Below are 13,860 nucleotides of genomic sequence, written 5' to 3' on the forward strand. Positions count from 1 at the left end.
TGTATAAGATCATGTCGTTCATGACTTCATCAACACTGTCAAGAAGAGTCTCCACTGATAATTCCTCTTCTGTCTCTCTTTCACTTGAGGTTTCCTTGTCACTCAGTTTGGTCGTCACGCTCAGGATAGACTGTCTGGCGTATTTTCTGACAAAGAGAGCCTTGATTTTGCTGGCGATCCTCTTCCTGAGTGATTTTTTGGTTGGTGTCACTGTCTTTGATTTGTCCTTTTGATTCAGTGTGCTAACCACATCCTGTTGAGAGCTTTTTGTCAGGATCTCAACAATCTCTATTGCTAGTTCCTCTGAATCCTGGGAGGATCTTGAATTAAGCAGCTCCATGTCTTCTTCTGTAATCAGACCGTCTCCAACAGCAGCAATATCTATCTGTCTCAAGTGTTCCTCCAAGATGGTCTTCACAGATATAACTGATGTAATAAATGTATTGGCTTCAGACTCAACACAGCTTGGTTTGTCTTGTTGCAGAGATGTTCCAGGGGTCTGTGTGACTGACATGACCTCCTCCTCCTCCTCTGTTTGAACAGATCTAACCTCTCCTTCATGCTCCTCCTCCTCCTCCTCCTCCTGCTCTTGTGTGGACAACCCCTCTTGCTCAGCCTTCTTTCTTGAAAGCATCTTTGACATTTTTGTCGCACATTTCCTCAAGATCTTCTTGAAATGTAAAGCCATCTTCCTTGCCATCCCCGGAGAAGTCTTGTGCTCCTCGACGTCTTCTCCGTTGCGGCTTTGCGAGAGTTTGGAGTTGACTCTCTCTGTGACTCCTGCGACTAGAAGCTCCGTCATCTCCTGTGTGCCCGAGTAACGGATGTTACCTACGCCTTGCACCTCCGCCACAGTCTGTGTGACAATCTCACCCAGGTTACCCAGACGCTTGTAGACTTCCTCCTCTGATACTTCAGGGCTCTTCTGGGCTCCTCTCTCTTCCTCTGTTAGCCTGTTCCTTAATAACTCCAGGAGAGATTTAGCAACAATCTCCAGGATATCCACAAACATATCTGTGAGGATAGTCTTTGTCTCCTCGTCTAAACGCCCCGTCTGCACTGTTTCCCATGTTCCTGACGTGATGCGGTCCAGGAACATGCAGACAACTGGGCGAAGTGTGTTGATAGTGACCAGATTTGACTGTTGGTCCATCCTTTCTTGTTCTCTTGGTGTGTTCATTTCTATCTTTCTTTGTTGGCGATTAATTTCAACTTGAAAAACGCTGGTGACGTAAATACGGTCAGCTCTAAGTCCTGCTGGGTGAACTCTTGCAGTTTCTGAACCTGGTTTAAGTAGCTGGCTCAGGGTGCTGTCCTTTGATCTTCATGTGACTATGATGTCATATGTTGTTTATGACATCATAGTCACAGCGAGTTCCCCACCCTCAAAATTCCCCGTTACCGTGCCAACCAATCAAAACAACTCTATTACAGGTAAATATCTTCATGCAATTCAACAAAATGTCACAAAATGTTCCTCAGTTATGGAGATTTGCTGCTTTTCCTCCACACAGGTTCACATTTTCATATCTTGCATGCTTTTAAGTGACATATTTATCAAATAAATAACCCAAGTTCCTAAAAAAAAACTTCATGCTGTTTAAAATGTTTAAAGATAAAGAAACAGATTTGGATGTTTTGCAAATCATTGAATGCCTTTATTTATTTGAGAACAGTGCAAAGACAACATAACATCAACGCAGGAAAGACCAAAGAGCTGGTGGTGGATTTCAGAAGACACAAGCTCCCTCAACTCAACTTTATTTATAAAGCACTTTAAAACGACCACAGCTGGAACTTTTAGTGCTGTACATAAATAGACAAACAACGCAGGCATAAAAACAAGTAAAACACAGGATAATAAAACAATAAAAACAATACAACAATAAATAAAAACAAACCATAAAACACTAAAACAGGAGCAGAGTCTCATGCAGGGTTGAAAGCCAAGGAATAAAAATGGGTTTTAAGATGAGTTTTAAAAATGGACAGTGAGGAGTCTAATGTGGAGGGGAACCTCATTCATAATTTAGAAGCAGCAACAGAAAAAGCTCTCTCCCCTCTGAGCTTCTGTTTGGACCTCGGTACCTCCAGGAGCAGCAGATCAGCTGACCTGAGGCACCGAGCACGAGCGTTGGGGTGAAGGAGCTCAGAGAGGTAAGGCGGGGCCAGACCATTTAAAGATTTAAGAACAAATAACAGAATCTTAAAATTATTATTATTATTATTTTTAGAACCTTTTATTTGATGAAACTGTGGGAGGAAAACCAAAAACTCAGAGATTCATTTAGAAGAAGTGACACACATATATATATTGAAACACATTTTGTTTTCACTGTGAAAAAATTAAGTTTAGAAATTTAATTTTTTTGTTTTTGTTTTTATTTTTTTGAAACATTTGATGTTACTGTGGGAGGAAACCGAAGTTCTCGGAGTAAACCCATACCGATGGTTCTTTAGTTACGTTTGAAGAGGGAAGTGATGGGCTTGAATATACGTGTGAAGAACCTTTTGATGCCGCTGGTCTTCTTTGGGAAAAGCTGTTTAGTCAGAGTTTCCACCACTACCTCGTTCAATGACTGAGTCTGTGACAGCAGGCTCCTCCAGAGCAACGCATCGCCTACCTTGTTAGACAGCTTCTTGGCAACCTTCTTGCAGATCTTCTTCAAGTTCACTGAACTTAAATCCACTCCAACTTCTGAGCCTCTTACCTCTGTCCAGAGCATGTTGGTCAACTTGGCTACGGTGGCTTTGTAGGCGCTGTGGGTCTGATCGATGGGGAGATCTTTCAGGATGGTGCGTGACAGCTCCAACACGATGATTTCACAGGTCAGTTGGTCCCAGTTTTGGAGTTTGGGGGTGTGAGGTGTAAATCGTTTGGGTACTGCACGCTCAGGTGTGGATTGTTGGGGTACTGCATGGTCAGATGTGGATCTTTGGGGTACTGCACACTGACATGTGGATGGTTGGGGTACTGCACACTCAGGTGTGGATCGTTGGGGTACTTCACACTGAGATGTGGATTGTTGGGGTACTGCATGGTCAGGTGTGGATCGTTGGGGTACTGCATGCTCAGGGGCGAATGTTGCGCTCTTCACTCTTTTGTCACTCTTAGGTGTGATGTCGATGAAAGTCTCCGTCTCTTCTTCCAGAGCACTCGTTTCTTCTGGCTGAATGCTCACAACCTTTGAGATCTCTTGAACAGCCATACTGATGTTGCCCTTCTTTCCTTTGCACTTTTGTACCTGCTGATTGAGCCAGTTCCTCATCCTCTTCATGAAACCCTCTACTTCTGTCCGGATCTCCACCTGAGACATTTCGTCATTGTCTTCTTCAGGCATCAGATGATCGGCCAGGGCTTCACTCAGCAACTCAGCATCACTATCATGCTTTCCACAAGAAATGTAGCTTGCAATCTTCTCAAACAGGCAATCCTCTTCTGAACGGCTCCCGGTTTCCAGAACTACCTTTGAGATCATGTCGTTCATGAGTTCATCAACACTGTCAAGAAAATCTTCACTGATGGTTTCTCTTCTGTCTCTCTTTGACTTGAGGTTTCCTTGTCACTCAGTTTGGTCATCACGCTCAGGATAGACTCTCTGGCGTATTTTCTGACAAAGAGAGCCTTGATTTTGCTGGCGATCCTCTTCCTGAGTGATTTTTTAGTTGGTGTCACTGTCTTTGATTTGTCCTGTTCATTCTGTGTGCTAACCACATCCTGTTGAGAGCTATTTGTCAGGATCTCAACAATCTCTATTGCTAGTTCATCTGAATCCTGGGCAGATCTTGAATGAAGCTGCTCCATTTCTTTCCTTGAAATCACACCGTCTTCATCAACAGCAGCTATCTCTCTCCAATGTTCCTCCAAGATGCTCTTCACAGATATAACTGATTTAGTAGTTGCATCGGCTTCAGACTCATCACTGCTTGTATCGTCTTGTTGAAGAGAAGTTACAGGGGTCTGTGTGACTGTCGGGACCTCCTCCTCCTTACACTGAGATGTGGACCTTTGGCTTGCCTTATTCTTAGGTGTGATGTCGGTTAAAGTGTCCGTCTCTTCTTCCAGAGCACTTGTTTCTTCTGGCTGAATGCTCACAACCTTAAAGATCTGTTTCACAGCCATACTGATGTTTCCCTTCTTTCCTTTACACTTTTGTACCTGCTGATTGAGCCAGTTCCTCATCCTCTTCATGAAACCATCTACTTCTGTCCGGATCTCCACCTGAGACTTTACTTCATTGTCTTCTTCAGGCATCAGATGATCAGCCAGGGCTTCACTCAGCAACTCAGCATCACTATCATGCTCTCCGCTGGAAATGTAGCTGGCAAGTTTCTGAAACAGGCAAATTTTTGGTGAACTGCTTCTGTTTTCCAGAGCTTTGTATGAGATCATGTCGTTCATGACTTCATCAACACTGTCAAGAAGAGTCTCCACTGATAATTCCTCTTCTGTCTCTCTTTCACTTGAGGTTTCCTTGTCACTCAGTTTGGTCGTCACGCTCAGGATAGACTCTCTGGCGTATTTTCTGACAAAGAGAGCCTTGATTTTGCTGGCGATCCTCTTCCTGAGTGATTTTTTGGTTGGTGTCACTGTCTTTGATTTGTCCTTTTGATTCAGTGTGCTAACCACATCCTGTTGAGAGCTATTTGTCAGGATCTCAACAATCTCTATTGCTAGTTCCTCTGAATCCTGGGAGGATCTTGAATTAAGCAGCTCCATGTCTTCTTCTGTAATCAGACCGTCTCCAACAGCAGCAATATCTATCTGTCTCAAGTGTTCCTCCAAGATGCTCTTCACAGATATAACTGATGTAATAAATGCATTGGCTTCAGACTCAACACAGCTTGGTTTGTCTTGTTGCAGAGATGTTCCAGGGGTCTGTGTGACTGACATGACCTCCTCCTCCTCCTCTGTTTGAACAGATCTAACCTCTCCTTCATGCTCCTCCTCCTCCTCCTCCTCCTGCTCTTGTGTGGACAACCCCTCTTGCTCAGCCTTCTTTCTTGAAAGCATCTTTGACATTTTTGTCGCACATTTCCTCAAGATCTTCTTGAAATGTAAAGCCATCTTCCTTGCCATCCCCGGAGAAGTCTTGTGCTCCTCGACGTCTTCTCCGTTGCGGCTTTGCGAGAGTTTGGAGTTGACTCTCTCTGTGACTCCTGCGACTAGAAGCTCCGTCATCTCCTGTGTGCCCGAGTAACGGATGTTACCTACGCCTTGCACCTCCGCCACAGTCTGTGTGACAATCTCACCCAGGTTACCCAGACGCCTGTACACTTCCTCCTCTGATACTTCAGGGCTCTTCTGGGCTCCTCTCTCTTCCTCTGTTAGCCTGTTCCTTAATAACTCCAGGAGAGATTTAGCAACAATCTCCAGGATATCCACAAACATATCTGTGAGGATAGTCTTTGTCTCCTCGTCTAAACGCCCCGTCTGCACTGTTTCCCATGTTCCTGACGTGATGCGGTCCAGGAACATGCAGACAACTGGGCGAAGTGTGTTAATAGTGACCAGATTTGACTGTTGGTCCATCCTTTCTTGTTCTCTTGGTGGTGTTCATTTCTATCTTTCTTTGTTGGCGATTAATTTCAACTTGAAAAACGCTGGTGACGTAAATACGGTCAGCTCTAAGTCCTGCTGGGTGAACTCTTGCAGTTTCTGAACCTGGTTTAAGTAGCTGGCTCAGGGTGCTGTCCTTTGATCTTCATGTGACTATGATGTCATGTGGATTATGACATCATAGTCACAGTGAGTTCCCCACCCTCAAAATTCCCCGTTACCGTGCCAACCAATCAAAACAGCTCTATTACAGGTAAATATCTTCATGCAATTCAACAAAATGTCACAAAATGTTCCTCAGGTTCCACACAGGTTCACATTTTCATATCTTGCATGCTTTTAAGTGACATATTTATCAAATAAACAACCCAAGTTCCTAAAAAAAACTAGATCACGATTAATGAAATATTCCAGTTGAAAATCTTTATTCATTACAAAGTGGAATGTGTTGAGAACCAAATAACATAAAAATGATCAATGGAAATCAAAATCCTTAACCCATGGAGGTCTGGATTCAGAATCAGAATCAAAATCAAAGTGGAAAATCACATGCTGATCCAACTTCTGTGGAAATTCCTCAAGACAATTCAAAATGAGGCTCAGTAGTGTGTGTGGCCTCCACGTGCTTATATACACTCCCTACAATGTCTGGGCATGCTCCTGATGAGACGACGGATGTTCTCCTGAGGGATCTCCTCCCAGACCTGGATCAGGGCATCAATCACCTCCTGGACAGTCTGTGGTGCGACGTGGCGTTGGTGGATGGAACGAGACTTGATGTCCCAGTGGTGCTCTATTGGATTCAGGTCTAGGGAACAGGCAGGCCAGTCCATAACATCAATGCCTTCATCATGGAGGAACTGCTGACACACTCCAGCCACATGAGGTTGGGCATTGTCATGCATCAGAAGGAACCCAGCCAGGACCAACTGCACCAGCATGCGGTCTTACAATGGGTCTGAGGATCTCATCCCGGTACCTAATGGCAGTCAGGGTACCTCTGGCTAGCACATGGAGGTCTGTGCGGCCATCCAAGGATATGCCTCCCCAAACCATCACTGACCCACCGCCAAACCGGTCATGATGGAGGATGTTGCAGGCAGTAGAGCGTTCTCCACGGCGTCTCCAGACTCTGTCACGTCTGTCACATGTGCTCAGTGTGAACCTGCTCTCATCTGTGAAGAGTACAGGGCGCCAATGTCGAACCTGCCAATCCTGGTGTTCTCTGGCAAATGCCAATCGGCATGCACGGTGCTGGGCTGTGAGTACAGGCCCCACTTGTGGACGTCTGGTCCTCATACCACCCTCATGGAGTCTGTTTCTCACAGTGTGAGCAGAAACATGCACATGAGGTGCCTGCTGGAGGTCATTTTGTAGGGCTCTGGCAGTGCTCCTCCTGTTCCTCCTTGCACAAACAAGCAGATAGCGGTCCTGCTACTGGGTTGTTGTCCTCCTACAGCCCCCTCCATGTTTCCTGGTGTACTGGCCTGTCTCCTGGTATCTCCTCCATGCTCTTGACACTGTGCTGGGGGACACAGCAAACCTTCTTGCCACAGCACACATTGATGTGCCACCCTAGATGAGCTGCTCTACCTGAGCAACTTATGTAGGGTTGCAGACACCGCCATGGAGGAACTGCTGAAACACTCCAGCCTCATGAGGTTGGGCATTGTCATGCATCAGAAGGAACCCAGGACCCACTGCACCAGCATGCGGTCTTACAATGGGTCTGAGGATCTCATCCCGGTACCTAATGGCAGTCAGGGTACCTCTGGCTAGCACATGGAGGTCTGTGCGGCCATCCAAGGATATGCCTCCCCAAACCATCACTGACCCACCGCCAAACCGGTCATGCTGGAGGATGTTGTAGGCAGTAGAGCGTTCTCCACGGCGTCTCCAGACTCTGTCACGTCTGTCACATGTGCTCAGTGTGAACCTGCTCTCATCTGTGAAGAGTACAGGACGCCAACGACGAACCTGCCAATCCTGGTGTTCTTTGGCACATGCCAATCGGCATGCACGGTGTTGGGCTGTGAGTACAGGCCCCACTTGTGGACGTCTGGCCCTCATACCACCCTCATGGAGTCTGTTTCTTACAGTGTGAGCAGAAACATGCACATGAGTGGCCTGCTGGAGGTCATTTTGTAGAGCTCTGGCAGTGCTCCTCCTGTTCCTCCTTGCACAAACAAGCAGATAGCAGTCCTGCTACTGGGTTGTTGTCCTCCTACAGCCCCCTCCATGTTTCCTGGTGTACTGGCCTGTCTCCTGGTATCTCCTCCATGCTCTTGACACTGTGCTGGGAGACACAGCAAACCTTCTTGCCACAGCACACTTTGATGTGCCACCCTGGATGAGCTGCTCTACCTGAGCAACTTCTGTAGGGTTGCAGACACCGCCATGGAGGAACTGCTGAAACACTCCAGCCTCATGAGGTTGGGCATTGTCATGCATCAGAAGGAACCCAGGACCCACTGCACCAGCATGCGGTCTTACAATGGGTCTGAGGATCTCATCCCGGTACCTAATGGCAGTCAGGGTACCTCTGGCTAGCACATGGAGGTCTGTGCGGCCATCCAAGGATATGCCTCCCCAAACCATCACTGACCCACCGCCAAACCGGTCATGCTGGAGGATGTTGTAGGCAGTAGAGCGTTCTCCGCGGTGTCTCCAGACTCTGTCACGTCTGTCACATGTGCTCAGTGTGAACCTGCTCTCATCTGTGAAGAGCACAGGACGCCAACGACGAACCTGCCAATCCTGGTGTTCTTTGGCAAATGCCAATCGGCATGCACGGTGTTGGGCTGTGAGTACAGGCCCCACTTGTGGACGTCTGGCCCTCATACCACCCTCATGGAGTCTGTTTCTTACAGTGTGAGCAGAAACATGCACATGGGTGGCCTGCTGGAGGTCATTTTGTAGGGCTCTGGCAGTGCTCCTCCTGTTCCTCCTTGCACAAACAAGCAGATAGCAGTCCTGCTACTGGGTTGTTGTCCTCCTACGGCCCCCTCCATGTCTCCTGGTGTACTGGCCTGTCTCCTGGTATCTCCTCCATGCTCTTGACACTGTGCTGGGAGACACAGCAAACCTTCTTGCCACAGCACACATTGATGTGCCACCCTGGAAGAGCTGCTCTACCTGAGCAACTTCTGTAGGGTTGCAGACACCGCCGCATGCTACCTCTAGTGGTGAGGGCTCTGGTAAAATGCAAAAGTGACCACAAATCAGACAGAAAGGATGAGGACAGGGAAATGGTCTGTGGCCTCCACCTTCAGAACCATTCCTTTTATAGTGGTTTTCTTGCTAATTGCCTCTCATCTCCACCTGTTGTCTGTTCCATTTGCACAACAGCAGGTGAAATTGATTCACAATCAGTGTTGCTTCCTAACTGGACAGGTTGATATCCCAGAAGTGTGATTGATTTGGAGTTACATTGTACTTTTTAAGTGTTCCCTTAATTTTTTGAGCAGTGTATATTTTATTAATGAACCCATCTCTGTTGTTTTCTGTCTCTGTGTTCTTTTGTGAATCATTCTTTGCTGCATGTTGATGTTTGAAAGGTGCTTTATAAATAAAGTTGAGTTGATAAAGTGCTCTCTCCTTCAAGATTATTATAACTTCCTGGTTGCACTTGCACAGACTGAGCTTTGCACTGACTCAGCTGTGTGAGAGGTCACGAAGAGTTCGACTTAGAAGCTCTGAAAAAACGTGCAGACTGTCTCTCTATCTTTTGTGTTTGTATTTGTGAGCCACCATGCTCTCAACATCCTGAAACAAACGCAACAGTTCCTCTTTCCCTCCTTTGTCCCTGTCCTCTGAATCTGTCTCTCTTACTGTAAACTGTGACCGGCTCTCTTTCTCCTGCGCTCTGACATTTACGACGAACAGACGGATGTTTGATACGATGACTCGCCGAACACAAAAGTGTTGATTGCTGGTGAGAGGCTCATTCTGGTACGCTGATTTAAATGATTGCAGGCTCACAGACAAACACCGTGTTAGAATTATAACACGGGACATTTTAAGGACGATTCAATCAGAGGAAGAAAACAAGAAGGCGCCGTCTGACATTAAAGGTGTTGTTCACTTCGCAAATATGGAGATTGTTGTGGAGGCAGACGATTCAGGGACAAAAGCCGATCAGAGAATCAGAGAAAGCAGGTTGTTTTAGGGCGGCGGCGTCCTTTTGAGCACCACATGATAAAAAGTCACTTCCAACAAGAGGACACGTGGAGAATGAAAGCCGAGGCAATTGTGGAAATTTTGTCTCTGACATGAAAATCATGAAAAAGTGGAAATTTTGTCTCTGACGTGAAAAAACATGAAAAAGTGAAATTTTGTCTCTGACATGAAAAAACATGAATAAGTGAAAATTTTGACTCTGACATTAAAATCATAGAAAAGTGAAATTTTGTCTGACATGAAAATCATGAAAAAATGGAAATTTTGTCTTTCAAGTGTAAAACCATGTAAAATTGAAAATTTTGCTTTCAACACAAAAACATGAAAAAGTGAAAATTTTGTCTCTTACAAGAAAAGTCATGAAAAAGTGAAAATTTTGTCTCTGACATGAAAATCATGAAAAAGTGAAAATTTTGTCTCCGACATGAAAAACATGAAAAAGTGAAAATGTTGCTTTCAACACAAAAAACATAAAAAAGTGAAAATTTTGTCTCTCAAGTGAAAAAACATGAAAAAGTGAAAATTTGGTCTCAAGTGAAAAAACATGAAAAAGTGGAAATGTGTCTGTAACATGAAAAACATGAAAAAGTGAAAATTTTGTCTCTCAAGTGAAAAAACATGAAAAAGTGAACATGACAAAAGCCGATCAGAGAATCAGAGAAAGCAGGTTGTTTTAGGGCGGCGTTGTCCTTTTGAGCACCACATGCTAAAAAGTCACTTCCACAACAAGAGGACACGTGGAGAATGAAAGCCGAGGCACAATAAGGAATCTACCTCACATGTTTCTCTTTCAGGGATGCAAATGAAAATTTCCTGCAAACTGTCCTCGTGAACTTAACAGGAGTCGACATTTTGCTTTAAAGTCGTTCAAACAAAAACTTTGACTTCATTCTGGATTTTACGACAAGAAAGGACAACCAGAGAACTGGGTAAGGGTCCTTGGCCCTCAAGACTCACCAGCTGCGTTTTTAGTACGCAGCACAGAGCAGGACCAGCTGAAATTTTGTCTGATGTGAAAAGACCTAAAAAAGTGAAATTTGTCTCTGACATGAAGAACATGAATAAGTGAAAATTTTGACTCTGACATTAAATCATAGAAAAGTGAAAATTTTGTCTGACATGAAAATCATGAAAAAGTGGAAATTTTGTCTTTCAAGTGTAAAAACATGTAAAATTGAAAATTTTGCTTTCAAACAAAAAACATGAAAAAGTGAAAATTTTGTCTCTTACAAGAAAAGTCATGAAAAGTGGAAATTTTGTCTCTGACATGAAAAACATGAAAAGTGAAAATGTTGCTTTCAACACAAAAAACATAAAAATGTGAAAATTTTGTATCTCAAGTGAAAAAACATGAAAAAGTGAAAATTTTGTATCTCAAGTGAAAAAACATGAAAAAGTGGAAATGTGTCTGTAACATGAAAAAACATGAAAAAGTGAAAATTTTGTCTCTCAAGTGAAAAAACATGAAAAAGTGAACATGACAAAAGCCGATCAGAGAATCAGAGAAAGCAGGTTGTTTTAGGGCGGCGTTGTCCTTTTGAGCACCACATGCTAAAAAGTCACTTCCACAACAAGAGGACACGTGGAGAATGAAAGCCGAGGCACAATAAGGAATCTACCTACATGTTTCTCTTTTCAGGGATGCAAATGAAAATTTCCTGCAAACTGTCCTCGTGAACTTAACAGGAGTCGACATTTTGCTCTGTTAAAGTCGTTTCAAACAAAAACTTTGACTTCATTCTGGATTTTACGACAAGAAAGGACAACCAGAGAACTGGTTGTAAGGGTCCTTGGCCCTCAAGACTCACCAGCTGCGTTTTTAGTACGCAGCACAGAGCAGGACCAGCTGAAAATTTTGTCTCTGATGTGAAAAGACTAAAAAAGTGAAATTTGTCTCTGACATGAAAAACATGAATAAGTGAAATTTGACTCTGACATTAAATCATAGAAAAGTGAAAATTTTGTCTGACATGAAAATCATGAAAAATGGAAATTTTGTCTTTCAAGTGTAAAACATGTAAAATTGAAAATTTTGCTTTCAACACAAAAAACATGAAAAAGTGAAAATTTTGTCTCTTACAAGAAAAGTCATGAAAAGTGGAAATTTTGTCTCTGACATGAAAAAACATGAAAAAGTGAAAATGTTGCTTTCAACACAAAAAACATAAAAATGTGAAAATTTTTTATCTGAAGTGAAAAAACATGAAAAAGTGAAAATTTTGTATCTGAAGTGAAAAACATGAAAAAGTGAAAATTTTGTCTCTGACATGAAAATCATGAAAAAGTGAAAATTTGGTATCTCAAGTGAAAAACATGAAAAAGTGGAAATGTGTCTGTAACATGAAAAAACATGAAAAGTGAAAATTTTGTCTCTCAAGTGAAAAAACATGAAAAAGTGAACATGACAAAAGCCGATCAGAGAATCAGAGAAAGCAGGTTGTTTTAGGGCGGCGTTGTCCTTTTGAGCACCACATGATAAAAAGTCACTTCACACAAGAGGACACGTGGAGAATGAAAGCCGAGGCACAATAAGGAATCTACCTCACATGTTTCTCTTTTCAGGGATGCAAATGAAAATTTCCTGCAAACTGTCCTCGTGAACTTAACAGGAGGCGACATTTTACTCTGTTAAAGTCGTTTCAAACAAAAACTTTGACTTCATTCTGGATTTTACACAAGAAAGGATAACCAGAGAACTGGTGTAAGGGTCCTTGGCCCTCATGGCTCACCAGCTGCGTTTTAGTACGCAGCACAGAGCAGGACCAGCTGAAAATTTTGTCTCTGATGTGAAAAGACTAAAAAAGTGAAATTTGTCTCTGACATGAAAGAACATGAAAAAGTGGAAATTTTAACTGACATGAAAGAACATGAAAAAGTGGAAATTTTGTCTCTCAAGTGAAAAAACATGACAAAGTGAAAATTTTGTCTCTGACATGTAAAAAACGTGAAAAAGTGGAAATTTTGTCTCTGACGTGAAAAAACATGAATAAGTGAAAATTTTGACTCTGACATTAAAATCATAGAAAAGTGAAAATTTTGTCTGACATGAAAATCATGAAAAATGGAAATTTTGTCTTTCAAGTGTAAAAACATGTAAAATTGAAAATTTTGCTTTCAACACAAAAAAACATGAAAAAGTGAAAATTTTGTTCTGACATGAAAATCATGAAAAGTGAAAATTTTGTCTCTGACATGAAAAAAAAATGAAAAAGTGAAAATTTTGTCTCTTACAAGAAAAATCATGAAAAAGTGAAAATTTTGTCTCCGACATGAAAAAACATGAAAAGTGGAAATGTGTCTGTAACATGAAAAACATGAAAAAGTGAAAATTTTGTCTCTCAAGTGAAAAAAACATGAAAAAGTGAACATGACAAAAGCCGATCAGAGAATCAGAGAAAGCAGGTTGTTTTAGGGCGGCGTTGTCCTTTTGAGCACCACATGCTAAAAAGTCACTTCCACAACAGAGGACACGTGGAGAATGAAAGCCAAGGCACAATAAGGAATCTACCTCACATGTTTCTCTTTTCAGGGATGCAAATGAAAATTCTGCAAACTGTCCTCGTGAACTTAACAGGAGGCGACATTTTGCTCTGTTAAATCATTTCAAACAAAAACTTTGACTTCATTCTGGAATTACGACAAGAAAGGACAACCAGAGAACTGGTGTAAGGGTCCTTGGCCCTCAAGACTCACCAGCTGCGTTTTAGTACGCAGCACAGAGCAGGACCAGCTGAAAATTTTGTCTCTGATGTGAAAAGACTAAAAAGTGAAATTTGTCTCTGACATGAAAGAACATGAAAAAGTGGAAATTTTGTCTCTCAGTGAAAAAACCGTGAAAAAGTGAAAATTTTGTCTCTGACGTGACAAAACATGAAAAAGTGAAAATTTTGTCTCTGACGTGAAAAAACATGAAAAAGTGAAAATTTGTCTCTGACGTGACAAAACATGAAAAAGTGAAAATTTGTCTCTGACCTTAAAATCATAGAAAAGTGAAAATTTTGTCTGACATGAAAACATGAAAAAATGGAAATTTTGGTCTTTCAAGTGTAAAAACATGTAAAATTGAAAATTTTGCTTTCAACACAAAAAACATGAAAAAGTGAAAATTTTGTCTCTTACAA

At 42.7% G+C, this 13,860-nt stretch overlaps 1 long non-coding RNA gene across 1 annotated transcript; it reads left to right on the forward strand.

The window, feature by feature from the left end:
* The first annotated feature begins 1,433 nt into the window (after nucleotides 1–1,433).
* Nucleotides 1,434–5,938, forward strand: LOC117808512. Its single transcript, XR_004630342.1, has 2 exons — nucleotides 1,434–1,514; nucleotides 5,873–5,938. It is a non-coding gene; the product is annotated as an uncharacterized LOC117808512 (long non-coding RNA).
* Nucleotides 5,939–13,860: the final 7,922 nt, after the last annotated feature.

This window comes from Notolabrus celidotus, unplaced genomic scaffold (assembly GCF_009762535.1).
Source record: "Notolabrus celidotus isolate fNotCel1 unplaced genomic scaffold, fNotCel1.pri scaffold_114A_arrow_ctg1, whole genome shotgun sequence".
Taxonomy (NCBI): Eukaryota; Metazoa; Chordata; class Actinopteri; order Labriformes; family Labridae; genus Notolabrus; species Notolabrus celidotus.